Raw genomic sequence first — 15919 nt, 5'->3', positions numbered from 1 at the left:
TTTTTGTTTTGCTATATATATATATATGTATATTGTATATATTAGCTGCTGGGCTTTCTGGTAAACTAACAAAACCACTGACCCATTAACCTCAGTGGATGTTATATTATGCACTTGCTAATGCTTTTGTACTTTATTGATTTTATTTTGTATTTACTTCATTTATATAGCACTGTAACAGGGCCAGGAGCCCTGTACATGAAAAGAGGGCAGGGCCAAGCCCTGCCATAAATATATTTTGTATTTATTTTAGAACGGGGTACCCCTCCGCCCCTGTGCAATTTATTATTTTGTATTTGTTTTGTTGTATTATTATTGTTATAATTTATATGTATTTATAAATATGACGGTGAAGCCGTATGTTTTTGTTATTTTCATTTAAATGTGTTCTGCCAGAGGCGAGGTTGGCAGCTCGTCCTCTGCCAGTAGTATTTAAAAACCTTGTGTAGAAGGTGGCCATCTCCCAAATTGATTAAGTGATTACTTTGTTGTTAATCGGGTGGTCATCTGCATAAAAGCTGGCAGCTCTCTGCACTCGGGGGTTGGTGTTCAGAGGAGAGTCTACAGGATCAGTGATAGCGATTGGCCAGCCTGACCTGAGTTTTGTTGTGTTTTATGTGTTCGAGATTTGTTTTTGTCTGAATATTTATTTTGCTCTGTGAGCAGTGTTTTTATTAAAATATTTTATTTATTTTTGTGTTTAAATAAACGGCACAGCAGCACCTTCTGCACCACAGTATTATGTTTGTTTCCTTCCTGCATTCTGGTCTGACGTCACCACAACGGCCAACCCTGTCACAAGCACCTTACGTCATAGACCCCAAGGTGCTTTACAGAAAACATAATACACACAGCATAATAAAACATTAAAATAGCATAAAAATAGATAATAAAAAGACTATTTCAAATAAAAGTATACATTCCCAATCATATTTATATAAAAAAAAACAGTAATAATAAAATGATTATAATAAAAAGGCCTGTGTATATAAATAAGTCTTCAATCTTGACTTAAAAACAGCAAGACTCCTAGCTTCTCTGACAAAAAAAGGCAGAGCATTCCATAATATAGGAGCCTTAGAAGAAAAGTCCCTTCCTCCCATACTATTTGTATTTACTCTTGGAATAACCAAGAGACCTGCATCCTGAGATCTAAGATTCCGTTTAGGAATGCATGGGATCATCAGCTCTTGTAAATAACTGGGTGCTAATCCATTAAGGGCTTAATAAGTTAAAAATAAAATCTTAAAATCAATTTGAAACTTTACTGCCTGGGACTGAAGCTTTTTAATGTCTGTGATCCATATTGCATCATTTTGTGTTCTAATGTCCTGTAAAATGAATCAGATTAAATCAAACTGTCAGAACTAATGACTCAAGCCACATAGATGACTCGACTCGAGCAAACTGTGACTCGACTCGAGCTTGGCATGTCAAAGACTCGACTCGAGTCTTACACCCCCTGTGACTCGAATCAAGCTTGGCATGTCAAAGTCTCGACGACTCTTACCCCCCCTGTGACTCGACTCGAGCTTGGCATGACAAAGTCTCGACTCGAGTCTTACCCCCGTGACTCGACTCGAGCTTGGCATGTCAAAGTCTCAACTCGACTCTTACCCCCCCCGTGACTCGACTTGAGCTTGGCATGTCAAAGTCTCGACTCGAGTCTTACCCCCCTGTGACTCAACCCGAGCTTGGCATGTCAGTCTCGACTCGAGTCTTACCCCCCTGTGACTCAACTTGAGCTTGGCATGTCAAAGACTCGACTCTTACCCCCCTGTGACTCGACTCGAGCTTGGCATGTCAAAGTCTCGACTCGAGTCTTACCCACCCTGTGACTCGACTCGAGCTTGGCATGTCAAAGACTCGACTCGAGCCTTACCCCCCCCGTGACTCGACTCGAGCTTGGCATGTCAGTCTCGACTCAAGTCTTACCCCCCCGTGACTCGACTCGAGCTTGGCATGTCAAAGACTCGACTCTTACCCCCCTGTGACTCAACTCGAGCTTGGTATGTCAAAGACTCGACTTGAGTCTTACCCCCCTGTGACTCGACTCGAGCTTGGCATGTCAAAGACTCGACTCGAGCCTTACCCCCCCCGTGACTCGACTCGAGCTTGGCATGTCAGTCTCGACTCGAGTTTTACCCCCCCATGACTCGACTCGAGCTTGGCATGTTAGAGACTCGACTCGAGTCTTACCCCCGTGACTCGTCTCGAGCTTGGCATGTCAAAGACTCGACTCAAGTCCCAGTTTTTGTGACTCGATTACAACACTGGTTACTGGAACCCACGATTGGGATCTTCATATACAGCTTATTTTTTAACCCAAAAAGCAGGGCTTCAACCTTTATAAAATAATGATTAATTAATACTTGCACTTTATTTGCACAATGCAAGTTACCCATATGTATCTTTACAACATTTATTCCCCTGGTCCCACCCTAGTCTGTTGAAAATAAATACAAACTTTCTCCAAAATATAACATAGCTCAACGAAATACTTCAGACTGGGTGAATATATTTTTGCAAAATGTACATTAACGACAGGTTTATCTGTTTTTTTTGTCTTTTTCTGTCTCTTTCTGAAACCCATTTCTTGGACACCATCTGTTGTGACCTTTCAAATGTTGTTTGTTTATTTTTTTAAAGGGACGGTGCTTTAGCCTACTCAGTGCTTAATTTTTGAAATAAAAATGAGTACTGTTAGCGTATATTTTATGTTTCATACTTATTCTACCATAACACTTTTCTTACATCTTGTACACTAGGTATTCAGTACATATTTTATTGAAGCAATACTGTAGCTATAGGTACTCCCCCAGTGCTTTGGCATTATACCCTGCTCCAATGCACGGCGGCAGCGACATTGATAAAGAGGTGCTACGTATAACGATCTGGTAGTGGATTTTAATACAACTTTAGTTTAAGTAATAGGTATTATACAAATAAAAAAAGGTCACATTTTGCAGCAACATTTAATGTGTGATTTATATTATTCACACATTGTCAAAACAGTTCATGTTAACAGAATAATAATAATAAATAAAAATAACACAGCTCTCCGTAATGGATGTTGAATTTACAGAGGAAAGATTACAGGGTTTGAGGGAAGCAGATGCTGAACTTGAAGCCCCAGTGGTGGAGGTTGCAGATGCTGCAAGTGTCAGGTATGCAGGCTGGCTGTGTGGTCCAGTGGTTAAAGAAAAGGGCTTGTAACCAGGAGGTCCCCGGTTCAAATCCCACCTCAGCCACTGACTCATTGTGTGACCCTGAGCAAGTCACTTAACCTCATTGTGCTCTGTCTTTCAGGTGAGACGTAGTTGTAAGTGATTCTGCAGCTGATGCATAGTTCACACACCCTAGTCTCTGTAAGTCGCCTTGGATAAAGGTGTCTGCTAAATAAACAAATAATAATAATAATATTTTCCCACGGATGTTTGAATGTTAATTAAAATGATCATTAACAACAGTGAGATTTTACTATCACTCATGTGATTTCTTTCATATGGTAGAAGGCAATAAAGGCATACACAGTTAAACAAGCCTCATGCCAACACGCAACCTTAACTCTGCATCATTTTGCGTATGTATATGTATATGTATGCAATGTATGCAATGTCATAACTGATGACATAACTAACCACATGACAAATGCTCCCCTGAAGACTGGCCAATAGAACATAACCTGCTAAAATGTATGTTCTTAAAAAAAATGGGGAGGGGAGGGGAGGGGACTGGAGGTGGGGTCCATCTCTGTGCTACTACTCAGTGAAGAAATATAACCACGGTCGAAATACAATATACAGTCATTTAAGCTATATTTTCTGTCTCTCATAAGTAACAGAAGATACTATACTTCTGTCACTTTAGATGATATATCATTGTTTATCATTTTTTATTTACATATTTTACAATAAATGTCTGTTATATCTAATGTCTTCAGTTTATCCCAGTGCAGTAGTCAGCACCTGGATATCCGTCACCCAGATACATGTCAGTCGCACTTTACCGCCCTTGTACAAATAATAAAATCAATCCCCATTATATATATATTTAACAAATTAATGCACTTACCCATCACACGCGATTTCTGACTCAGTCACCATTTTTCTGATACAAAGCCCATCTCTTCAATGTTACAATGTACTTCTTTATCTGTCAGAGCCTGAGTTTTTTTTTTCTTTTATGGCATGCCAAATCAGTCTGTCTTGATTGTGCAGTTACACAGCACTTCCTCCAATTTTCCATGACGAAAATGCAGCAAAAACAAAGCAAACGAGACAGCTACGGTAATGTAAAAAAGTTAATCAATCATGAAACAGTTTTAGATACTGTGAAGCTTTTTTTTTTTCAGCTGTGTATTTTTTTGACATTGTATCTTTTTTGTTTTCACTGAAAAAACAGACAAGGGTTGGAAAGGGCCAAAATGAAATAATCAGATTCGCACTTTAACCGTCACTGAAGTCAAAACGCTATAGGGTCAGATATGTGAGTGCTGACTGTATAAGTTTGTATAACTAAAGAATATAATTCCCAGTGTATGTATATCTTCATATAAGAAAAGTAGTTTATGTGTTTATTTTTTTTCTGTTTTAATTTTCTTTTTAATCTTTTTGAGACTATTTTTTATAAATCTTCGCTAATCTTTGAAAATAATTCACGTTTTCAAAGTTAAAAGTTTGCAAATGTTTTATGTCATAATTGCATATACTGTGACGTTGTTTCTTTTATGTCCAAAAGTAATTGGTGGAACAGTTATAATGACAATAGATTTAGTATGCTAATTATATAAATACATTTGTTGAGTTCATACCATTTGCTGTTTTATGGATTTAATAATGGCTATTTTAAAATCATGTTTCAGAGTTGATACTTATTTTTCTCTTTCTTTCACCTTTCATCCATAATAATTTGATAATTGGCTAGTCCGTTATAACTCCACGGACACTGGTGATCTTCATCACTGTTACTGATGTGGAAGGACAGTTTTCTCTGTCTGTATTACACTGATCAACTACCAGATGCTTTGGGACCAAGTTATGGTGAACGATTTCCCAGTGTTATGTTCCTATGGCCAGTATTTGGGGAGCATTTGTCATGTGATTAGTTATGCCTAGAAAAAAGGCAAAGAGTGGACTTGATTACGGTATATATACACTGCATTCTTACACGTATAACGCTTTTAATTATTAACTGGGGATTTGTATCAAGCCAATGTGTTCATTAAATAATTTTGTTTGGAATTAATTGAATGATTGCATTATGCAATAACTTAACTTATCTTGTATTTGAATCTGAATCTTATTTATTTGTGTTTTTGCCATACATATATTTTTCAGCATTTAACATATACTGCTATGGACTTGGGTCTATGTAAAAGATGGACTGCTGCTGATCAATGTCTTTTGACCAGCAGCAAAAAGAAAAAAAAAATGCTAATCTGTATTGTGCTTTGAAATATAATTGACTTACATTAATGATCTGACTGCTGCTGTTTGCCCAATTAACAATTGGGTTCATTGTCCATCAATTGATAAATATTTTTTGGATACTAAGAGCTAAAACTGATAATATGGCTTCATAAAAATGTTTTTTAAAAAATGCTAATTAAAAAAAAATGCTAACAAATTCTAATTAAATCAATATATTGTGTTCTAATATGTAATTTGTTTGTCATAATGATCTGATTGCCGTTGCCAGTCTAATTATCAATTGGGTTCATATGTATTCATATGTTTTTTAACTGCTTGTATTTTTGTTGTGTGTTTTAGTGAATTTGTTGTTTTTAAACTGCTGCTAATTCTCCTGTGCATTTATGACTGGTTCAGCACTTTCCCTACAGTCGATAGGAAGGTCCGGGTAAGGGCGAGACATGGGCCACTGACTGGAAACTGCTGGAGTGGTGCGTGGAACCGGTTCGTGGGTGCTTTCCGGGCAGTGCAGTCATCACATCTGCGGCAATGTGCCTCAACATCACGTCGGCACTGGCTCCAGTAGAACCTTTGACAGATCTGACGCAACGTCTTGGTCAGGCCAAAGTGGCCTGTGCCAGGGGTGCCATGATGGGCCTGCAGTACCTCCTCTCTCAATGCCTGGGGAACCACAACTTGTCAGCGGTCTTCCCCAGTCGCTGGCTCTCTCCACCTTTGTTGCAGGATAACTTCCTGGATCCTAAGTCCAGTCCACTGTGACCACAGACTCTTAGTTCCCAGTGCTTGCATCGCCACTTCTCCTCGGAATGCAGTACCTACACTCCGTCTTGATTAGCGATCGACTGTAATAAGCCACAACCTTTTCGCCACTCAGTCCTTGCTGGCGTCAGTATTTAGTACGAAAGACAGGTGTGGGTCTGGGGGAGAAAGCATGGGAGACTGGGTCAGGGTCTTCTTCAGAGCATCGAAGACAGTCTGATGTGCAGCCGTCCACAGAATGGCCACCCCTTCTTCAACAACTGGTATAGAGGGGCTGCAATGCTGGCGAAGCCCAGCACGAAGCAGCGGTAGTAGGAGGCCAGCCCCAGGAACCCTTTGAGTTGCCGCGGGTCTGTTGGTGTAGGCCACTCCTGGACAGTGGTTACTTTTCCCAGTTCTGTGCTGATCCCTTCCCCTCCCATGCGGTGGCCCAAGAAGGTGACCTCCCTCTACAGGAACCGGCACTTCTCGGGGTAGAGTCTGAGTTCTGCCACTGTCACGTTTTGGAGAACCCAGCGTAAGGCTGCAATGGCTGTCTGGAACGTGGCCCCATGGACCAACAGATCATACAAGTGCACAAGGCACTAGGGTTGGACGATAATGACATTTTCAGTTATCAATTATCGGCTGTAAATTATCACGATAATCATGATTATCGGATGAAAAAATAACATATGTAAAATGTCTTGGAATTTATCAAATTTAAAGCTATATATACACTTGAGCAATATGTCAACTGCCTCTACGAGTTTAGAAGAAATAAAACGAGACAATTTTCAAAAAGACCAGCATCTTTAATAAAAGTTATGAAACATGGTTGGTTATAAAAAAGCACAAATAATATAACCAAATGTTTTTTTGGTAGCATTTCAACTTTTGAAATATAGGCTACTTATTAAAAAAAGGGTTTAAAAAAAACAAACAAATTATAAATTGCGATTCAAAAATATCAACTTTTCCACACTGCCTACAGACGGGCTTATTACCTTAAGGATCACTTTCTGTCACTCCAAAAAACTGCCACACAGGACTGATGCTGATTCTTTTTTCTAAAATATTTTCGGAAGGTTTGGTAGTTTCTGCAGTTGCCATCGCCATTAGCTCAAACGTTTGCCTTTACTCAGTGAATCTTACGTCACATGTTACAACTTCCCACTACGCAGTGAGCACAGATCACGTGTTGCGTCTCACGCAGACAGTTAAGTCCTGTCTTACTGCTTCAATGCAGAGTTACTGTTACACACAAGCATATCATAGTGGGTAACGGACGATAAAATGATTATCAATAATTATTTTTCAACGCAATACAATTATCGATGCAAAAACATTAATCGATAATATCAGGATAATCGATTATTGTGGTGGCACATCGACCGAGATCCTTTCCATGAGCCGCTCGAACGTCGCAGGTGTGTTGCGAAGCCCGAACGGCATTACTTTGAACTGCTAGAGTCCTCTGCCAGTAGAGAAAGCTGTTTTGGTACGTGCGGCCGGTGTCAAGGCCATCTGGTAGTAGCCGCTTTTGAGGTCCAGGGAGGACAGCCAGAGACTCATCGATACGAGGGGGGGAGGGGGGGAATGAATCCTTCTTTGTCACCACATTGAGGCTCGACGCACAGCCACCAAGCATCATGACTGGTGCTGCCCAGGGGCTGTCCGAGGGCTCGATCAGCCCAGTTTCTTTCATGTTCTTAAGCAGTTCTTCGGCGGAGGCGTGTCTAGCCAGGGGCAGCTTGATGGGAGCGATTTGATGCTGAACTGAGTGAGTCAGACCGGCTTCCTGAGGGCTGTTGGCAAAGCTGTAGCGGTGATCTAGTAGCAGTTCCCGCAGCTGGGCCTGTTGCTTCGAGGAGGTCAAGCCTGCTCTAGCCTCTGGTCCAGAGATGATCGCAGGGGCCGACAGAGGTCGGGATGAGACAGCAGCAACTGTAGTGGTGTTGGTGTGCAGCTACCTGGCCTCGTGACTTATAACGCACCCAGGGCGTGTTGATATTAGAGTATATCCCATACCCTGTCGTGTCTTATTGCGTATATATATATATATATATATATATATTAAAACACGAGACAGAATAAATGTTCTAATATAACTATGTCAAATACATCAGATTTATGTTTTTCCATGTCTTTCTTACCTTTCTTACAAGTTTCTCTGAAGCAGGCTGTGATGCCTTTTCTCTCCGTGCTGCCAAAACTTTCTCCATCCTTTAGACACTAAATGATCCCGTGTGACATCCCACGAAAACTATCAGGAAGTGAACGTCAGTCCCTCCCCTATCCAATGATATGTGTTTCAAAGTACAGAAGCCCACTTCAGTATGATGTGTTAACAAGATCCCGGTCTTTAAAGGGTTCAATCTTTTTTTACACTTAGCGATTCAACATTTAGCTAACAGATACATCTGAAAAACATTATTGTTCAACAATTAAATCTGAAAAAATAAATCTGGGATTTCACATACAATGCCAAAAAGAAAATGTACACATTTCACAACTTTTAAGAATGTGTTTGTTAACATTTATGTATTTAGCTAAATCTGGACGTTTTTTTTGGTTAAATCTAGGAAGAAATATGAAATTGATGTTAAATCCAGGAAAAAAAACATCTGCTGAAATATTAGTCCTCTTTTTTTTTTTTTTTTTTTTTTTTTACCATATTGGCTCTTCACTGTAGTTTCACTGACACTCGCCACTTCAAACATCAGTTCTTCAGTTCTACAAGTCCTAAAGTGATCGTCAACAGCTCATTTGAAAAGTAAGAACTTGGACTTATTAGTTGTCATTTATGTATTTATTTAAAATGTTCTATCCTTTTTAAACTTTAGTCATAGTCATGCCCCTCTTAATGATTCTCGGCTCTTGACTCTAAGGGCTTTTTGCATCATAAATGTGAGAATAGAGGTTAGAGGTTGAAACTAATTTATTTAGTAGTCTCACCTTCAACACCTGCGCAAGCTTCCCTGATAACAAATGCGTTGAAATTATACCCATTATGCAATATTTTTTGTAGTATTTCTTAGGGGTAAGACAGTCATGATAACGTTTTACATATTAATAATTTGTAAAGAATGTTATTATACAACGTTGGATTAATGCATTTGCCACTGAAAAAACAGATAATGTGAATATCTATATAAATAATTAATAGGAAGCATTTTTTTAATGTTATAAATGTAATCCAATTTAAACTAAATCTGTGCATTGCAAAGTCTGTCTTCCACATGTTTTAACTTCCTTTCTATATTACAAATCTGTGTATTTAAATGGTCTAGCATATTTGCAGAATCAGATCCACTGTGAATTGTATCGATGCTACTAGCCCTGTGTCTGCGCTATCTGAGCTGCCCTGTGATGTTAGACCAGTCATACCATCTATGTCACTGCTGTTAATCACTTGTCTGCTTACAAGGGGCAAAGTAAAAACGTGCCTTTTATATTTATCCCGCGTATTCATAGTGGAGTTTCTACACACACGAATCATGTTATTTACATATGTGCATATCGCGAATTTGAAATTTGAAGTCCCTTTAAACAAATTGAGCTGATTCTGTTTTATAATTAAACTCAGAAAAAGTTGTTAATTACAAAATTTAATTACAAAACAATCTTTGTTTTTACCTTCATATCTTGGCTGAGCCTAATTCTGGTCCTCTTAATTTTATTTCAAACAGAGCTGACAAATTACGTGATTTGTTCATCCCCGATCCTACTTTTAACCCGCATTTCATTTCTGCAGTCGCCTAACGTCTTTTTGTTATTTTCCCCACTAGTATAGATTTTTTTAAGCATAAAAATGAACACCTAGTGCGGAGTGGAGGATACACAAAAAATGTAGTTTGGTATTGCAGCGTCTACACTTCTGATAAACCGCACTACCTGATGCGATCTAATTAGAACCGGACTCGAGACTACCTCCTGAGATGGTCTCGAGTCTGGTTCTCGAATACGGTATTAAATGCTGCGTAGTGTGGACGCAAACCGTATTTAGCACTTTTAGGCCGGCTTAAATGCAACTAATACACGGTTTAAAGGCATAGTGTGGACTGAGCCATTGTGTCAGAGGGAGAGAACTTCCACTGGACGCCTGTAAAAACCTGATGTCACTTAATCCAACCCAAATATCTTATAAAACCACACCTGATGGGATAATAATTCAAAGAGGTATGTCTTCCGGACACATTGCATTAACCAATTATATCATTTTTGAAGTTTGGAATTTGGTTTCATTTTCGAAAAAACAGCCCCAAAAATGTAAACTATTGTCAGAATAATGTGAAAACTGAGATTCAGAAAGAGTAAAATGTATTAAGTTTATTATAAAAAGCTGTTTGTATGTGTAGTATAATGACGTCGGTGTGGTTTTTTTGAAAATAGGTAAACTGCAAACGAAACTGAGTGCACCAGTTGCCAAATGTAATTAGGTGAATTGTAGAATCCAAATAATTTTATTTTGTGAGATTAATTTAATATTTTGAGAAATGATTATTCCGATTAATATGACAGGTTTCATTACACTATGTAACACAATTTTTGTTCCTGGGTAGTAAGTGTTTCTCATCTTGATAAATTCAAGGAGAACATGGGAGCGTACTCGGAGGAGCAAGGCGAGCGCTTCCACCAGGATATACTGGTCTTTGAACGCCGCTACCAAGGACAGTATAACGAGAACATGATGGGAGACTACATTTGGGGGCTGATTCGTGAAAGTGATTTACAGTATAATCGTAAATCTCGAAAAACTATATCACTTCTAAATCTTTTGTAGTCATTTTTGTATTACATTAGTATAAATACATGTTAATTTGGATTCATATGTTGTTTTTTTCTGACTTTATGTGAACGAAAAGACACAAATTCGTCCGTTTTCTCATTGGAAATAGGTACATTTCAAAATATCACTGTCCTGGTCACAAAAGCAAAGTTTGGGGGGAATAATAGCCATTTTCTATACTTTTGAGGCATAAGCAATTAGGAAATAACACTTACTACCCAGGAACCAAAAAAAAAAAAAAAAAAAAAAATTGTTACACGGTGTTATCTTATGCTGTATGTAGTGAATTTAGAGCTCTGTAAACAGAAAACTATTCAAACATTTTAAGACACATATGTAGTGGACAAAAAGTTGTATTCAAAAAATGTGTTTTTTTTTGCAGTTGTGGATTACTGGGATAATCTTACATCGATTTCAAAACTGCTGCATTATCGATTCGCACACAAACTGTCCTCATAGGGACTGAACCCGATCACGCTCTGTTCACCCACACTACTTAAATATGGGGAGTGGAGACAAATAATAGAACCATCATACTTTAAGTACCTTTTGTAAATGCTTTGCTCTAACCCTATACCATGGTACCGTTTAACAGCTTTAGTATCTTAATAAATGGCTTCCTAGACTTTTAAAGGGACACAAGAATACATCCCTGTACACGTATAGCACTGTAATTGAGCTTGCTTTGATGAGCGATGAGCCCATTATGTATCATTTGCACACAGTTGCACACAGTATTGCTCTTTATCTGTCATTATAAGCCCTGACGTCACCTCTCCGCAGGTTCCTCAGTGTGTTTGCTTTTCTTGTTGGCTGGATCTCTGCTCTATAGAACCACATCCCATTCAGGCAGCAAAATGACAGCTGTGCTCTTGCCAAGCCGGAGCAAGGCCTGTTGTATGCTAAACTGGTTCAGTCCTTTTCTCAAAGACAAAAATAGCCTGACACACATTTCTTTATTTGAAACCCACACTGACAAAACAAAAGTTGCTGGTTTTGGCTGTTTGAGATAACATTAGCATTTAAAAAATTACTCATTCATACTCTGCTGTATACCGGACATTAATGTTATAAAGAAAGGGCTTTGATTTCTTAAATAATACACTGCTTTGACCCATTTTACAGTGCTGTGCATGTCCGATAACATTTTATGTGTACAGAAACAGCAAAGTTGCAAAAGAGGGACTAGAAGGTACATGTGATGGAGCGCTGTCACAAGGACTCTGTGAGCCCTGTAAATTTGAATACAGTAGTACAAGTACAGTATCAACAAAGGGGGTCAAGTTATAAAGAGAAAGGGTCAGTTCTGTAAAGATGAAGTATTGCATTCCCCAGTTCACCTCTATCCTTCCACGTATCCAAAATGATCCGTCTTCAATTAATATACATTTCCTATGAAAAGAAGTAGAAGAACACAAGAAAAACCAGATCAAAAACTTGATTTTCTTTTTAGCTCACCTAATCCATCCATGGATATTAAAATACTGTTTTACAGGTGATGTTGGAATGTTTACAAATGTGCAGAAACACGGTTTGTGTTGAAACAGGAATAGCTGTAGTAAAACCATACATTTCCAATAAATTTCAGTCATGTATATTTAGTCACAATGGTTTTCCTCTATCCTTCATTCTATAATTATGTATATAAATACTGTGACAATGAATACTTGTTTACATAGCTAACCCTTAAGCACAGTTGACTTCGGTGAAACCAGTTTATCCTGCCACTGCACAAGCCTTTACCAATCACTTTTATTTGCGATAGGCTTAACTTTTACATCATTAATTATTCCATGTTAATCAGGGCCTACTGTATGCCACTCCATACAGTCACTTCCTTATGAAAACAAACTCTGCTCCAATAGCATATGTTCTGGGAGAGTCACTTCTAGATATACTGTAGGTTGCTTCACTTCTCAAATCTCCAAAAGGATTAATGTTATAATAGGAATCCTAGCTTGTTCTTTGTAAATAATTACTTCTCACTTGTCTTTAATTAACGCAGGAGGATCCTGTTGATGAGTCCAACAGCTTATGACATTTGTATTTTACAGCTATATGGTTCCCCCCAGATTCATTGACCCTTAAGCATCTTTCCATGCACCAGTCAACCTGTGTTGAAAACTCTGCTGTGGGTGTAAACATTTGATTAACATCGGGGATGAGAAGGTTTCTCTGTGCTTTAATATTCTCATATCGTTTTGTTTAGGAACACAAAGCTCCTTGTTAGGATTGTCAGAAGCAAAGCAATAGTATGCATCCTTTCGGTTTTGTAAACAGGTAAATATGACCTTAGCATAGGCTTGCTGGGAAAGAACCACCAACATCCATTGAAAACTTGCATTCATTCAACTCGGGTAGACTATCAATGGGGGTTCAGGAGCAATCCGTGCTCATGGAAACAAGGTACTTGTATAGTCAGTCTGGAGATGTTAATGGCCACGTAGCACAGCGTATGTTCAAGCTGAGTGGCACTGTGGTCTGCCATCTCTGCTGGAAATGCAGTTTAACTCCCCTATTCTGTGATTTTATACTTGTCTCGTCAAGTTAACCCCCCACTACTTGTGATACAATAAAAAAAAAAATCTAGTAACAAAAACAGGAGGATTTATATTTTTGCCACTTTAAGCTGTAAAACAATTAGTGAAAAATAACACAGAGATTAAAAGTATTTTTTTTCAAAGATAAGTTTAAAATCAAAACAATTCAATAATGAACAGGAGAAAAGTATTTAAAAATTATATATGATTATGTCTCAGAGAATCACTGTGCAGTGGAAGCTCCTGAAGCTCCTTGATAGGTTATTTTAAGGCAGCTGCTTCTAAATTAAGGTTAAACACCAAGCCATTGTTGTCAGATGGGAATACAAAACAACAACTTCTGTGAAGTTGACAATCACTTTTAAAGAATAATTTCCATAAAATAAATAAATAAATAAATAACAAAACAACAAACATTTATTATTTTCTTTTGATGGGAATAAAACATAAATTTAAATTTGAAAATGAGAAAGTTTTTCCTTTCTAAAAAAACAAACTTACTAACTAAGAATATAGCTCAAATGTACAGCTGTATTGACAAAGCTTTAAAGAGTAAGTAGCAGGTGTGGGGATGTATAGCGTTATACATCCCCACGTGTTGCTACAACTGTTTAAATAACGTACCTGTAATTCTTTTCATTATTAACATCCTGACAAATTTTTATGTGGCCTTAATGATTCGCCTTTAATGGCTGCTCTAGTGCACTGATGATAGTGTAAAGATTATTGCCCACATTGTCAAACAGATAACACAGCAATAATGATCCATGATGTGGTACGGAACAGAAAGGCCAGAGCACTTGTTATGTTTGTTTGTTTGTCTTTAATCTCTCTTTCTGCAGTGATTTAGGGGACAGATCTCAAACTCCGGTCCACTAGAGCAGACATTTTGAAAAGAGCTTTGAATCAGACTTTAAAGTTATAAGTGTAAAAAGTAATCAGGATGTTAACAATGAAAAAAAATTACAGGTACGTTATTTAAACAGTTGTAGCAACACATTGGGGATGTATAACGTTAGATTTTTCCACTAACCTTTTGACACTGTAGTTTGATTGATAACTTTAAAAATCAATTTCAGTCGCAAAAGAGTTAGTGGGACATGTGTGCCTATTTGGTTGTAATAATGAAGTGCCGTTCCTGATCACATACATAACAATGGCATCCATGCAAAGCACTGGCTGGAATGTCTTTACCAAGTGAGAGAAAAAGGAATTCTGCCAAGGAAATATTGCATTCAAAAGAGGAAGCACACTTATTTAATGTGCTCCACATTATTTTATTTAATATCTTATTTATTTGCTTATTTATTTTTTAATAAAGGCTACTTATTTGATCTTTTTGGTAAGAAACTATATCTGCGCAATAACTGTAGATGAAGCATTCCGTATTGGAAGCCACGTGGTTATTATTAATGGATCACAGAGTTATCACTGACATAAACCAACAGGATGCTATTATGTTGCTTTCTTTCTGATTTAGTTCCTGAGAAGAATTGTCATCGCAGTTATTATTATTGAGGTGTACTTGCCGCTCGCTGTGTGTTACTGTTTTCTGTAAAACCATGATATCCTGTCAGTTAAGAAAAGACTTAATGCAAAGCTTGTTTTAATGTTGTGTATTACGCTGGCCAGAGACCTGAGCTTACAACTGTATTTTCGTATTTTCTACATTTTCTTTAAATTCTCAAATTAATACATCAGTCAAAATAATGAGAGGCAAGGCTGGATAGTAAATATTACATATTGTAAAGCCACAAATATTTGCTAGCCTTTTATTATGAGTTTTTCGCATATGAAAAAGAGAACGTAAACATTTTTGGCACGAATATCTTAGTGCTGTACATATAATGAAGTAATATCCTACTACCAGCGCAACAGGTCGGCAACATTTCTGAAGAAAAATAGGTTTTATGGGTGCGATTCGCCAAATATTTTGGTCCCAAATATTTATGGCTTTACAGTATTTTGTTTAACTAGAGCTGATAAAGCATAAGTAAATAACTAAATAACATAAATAAATAACAGAATATGTTTCTGAAGTTCATACCGTGAGTTTTTTCTTTCTTCTGTAGTATGTTTTGTAATTCATTTTCTGTTAAGTCACAGAATCGCCATACAGCAGTTTTTTTCCATTATGCCATTTTATCTTGTTGTTTAGGAGTGGAGGTGGAGGGCGTTCCTTTGAAAAGGGGAGGGACTGACAGTGATGTGAACTAATTACATGACAGATGGAGACTATTGCCCGGTGGTGTAAGGATGTGAGGGCAATAGTTAAATCTATTTTTGCTCCTATGATGAGGTTTTAACCAATCACGGGCCAGAAGTTCCAAGCGCTGACTTAATTCAATATGTTAACGTAACATTATTCAGCATGTTTCATTCTACTTTATGAAGCAAATTAGTTCATTCTATAGGGT

At 37.8% G+C, this 15919-nt stretch overlaps 1 long non-coding RNA gene across 1 annotated transcript; it reads right to left on the bottom strand.

The window, feature by feature from the left end:
* Window positions 1-11899: 11899 nt before the first annotated feature.
* LOC131705296 (uncharacterized) lies at window positions 11900-15670 on the bottom strand. Its single transcript, XR_009310290.1, has 2 exons — window positions 15550-15670; window positions 11900-12354 (listed from the first exon to the last, which is right to left on the bottom strand). It is a non-coding gene; the product is annotated as an uncharacterized LOC131705296 (long non-coding RNA).
* Window positions 15671-15919: the final 249 nt, after the last annotated feature.

The sequence above is a fragment of the Acipenser ruthenus genome, chromosome 2 (genome assembly GCF_902713425.1).
Source record: "Acipenser ruthenus chromosome 2, fAciRut3.2 maternal haplotype, whole genome shotgun sequence".
Lineage (NCBI taxonomy): Eukaryota > Metazoa > Chordata > Actinopteri > Acipenseriformes > Acipenseridae > Acipenser > Acipenser ruthenus.
Note: the sequence above shows the minus strand (reverse complement) of the source record. Positions and strands in the feature narration are given on the sequence as shown.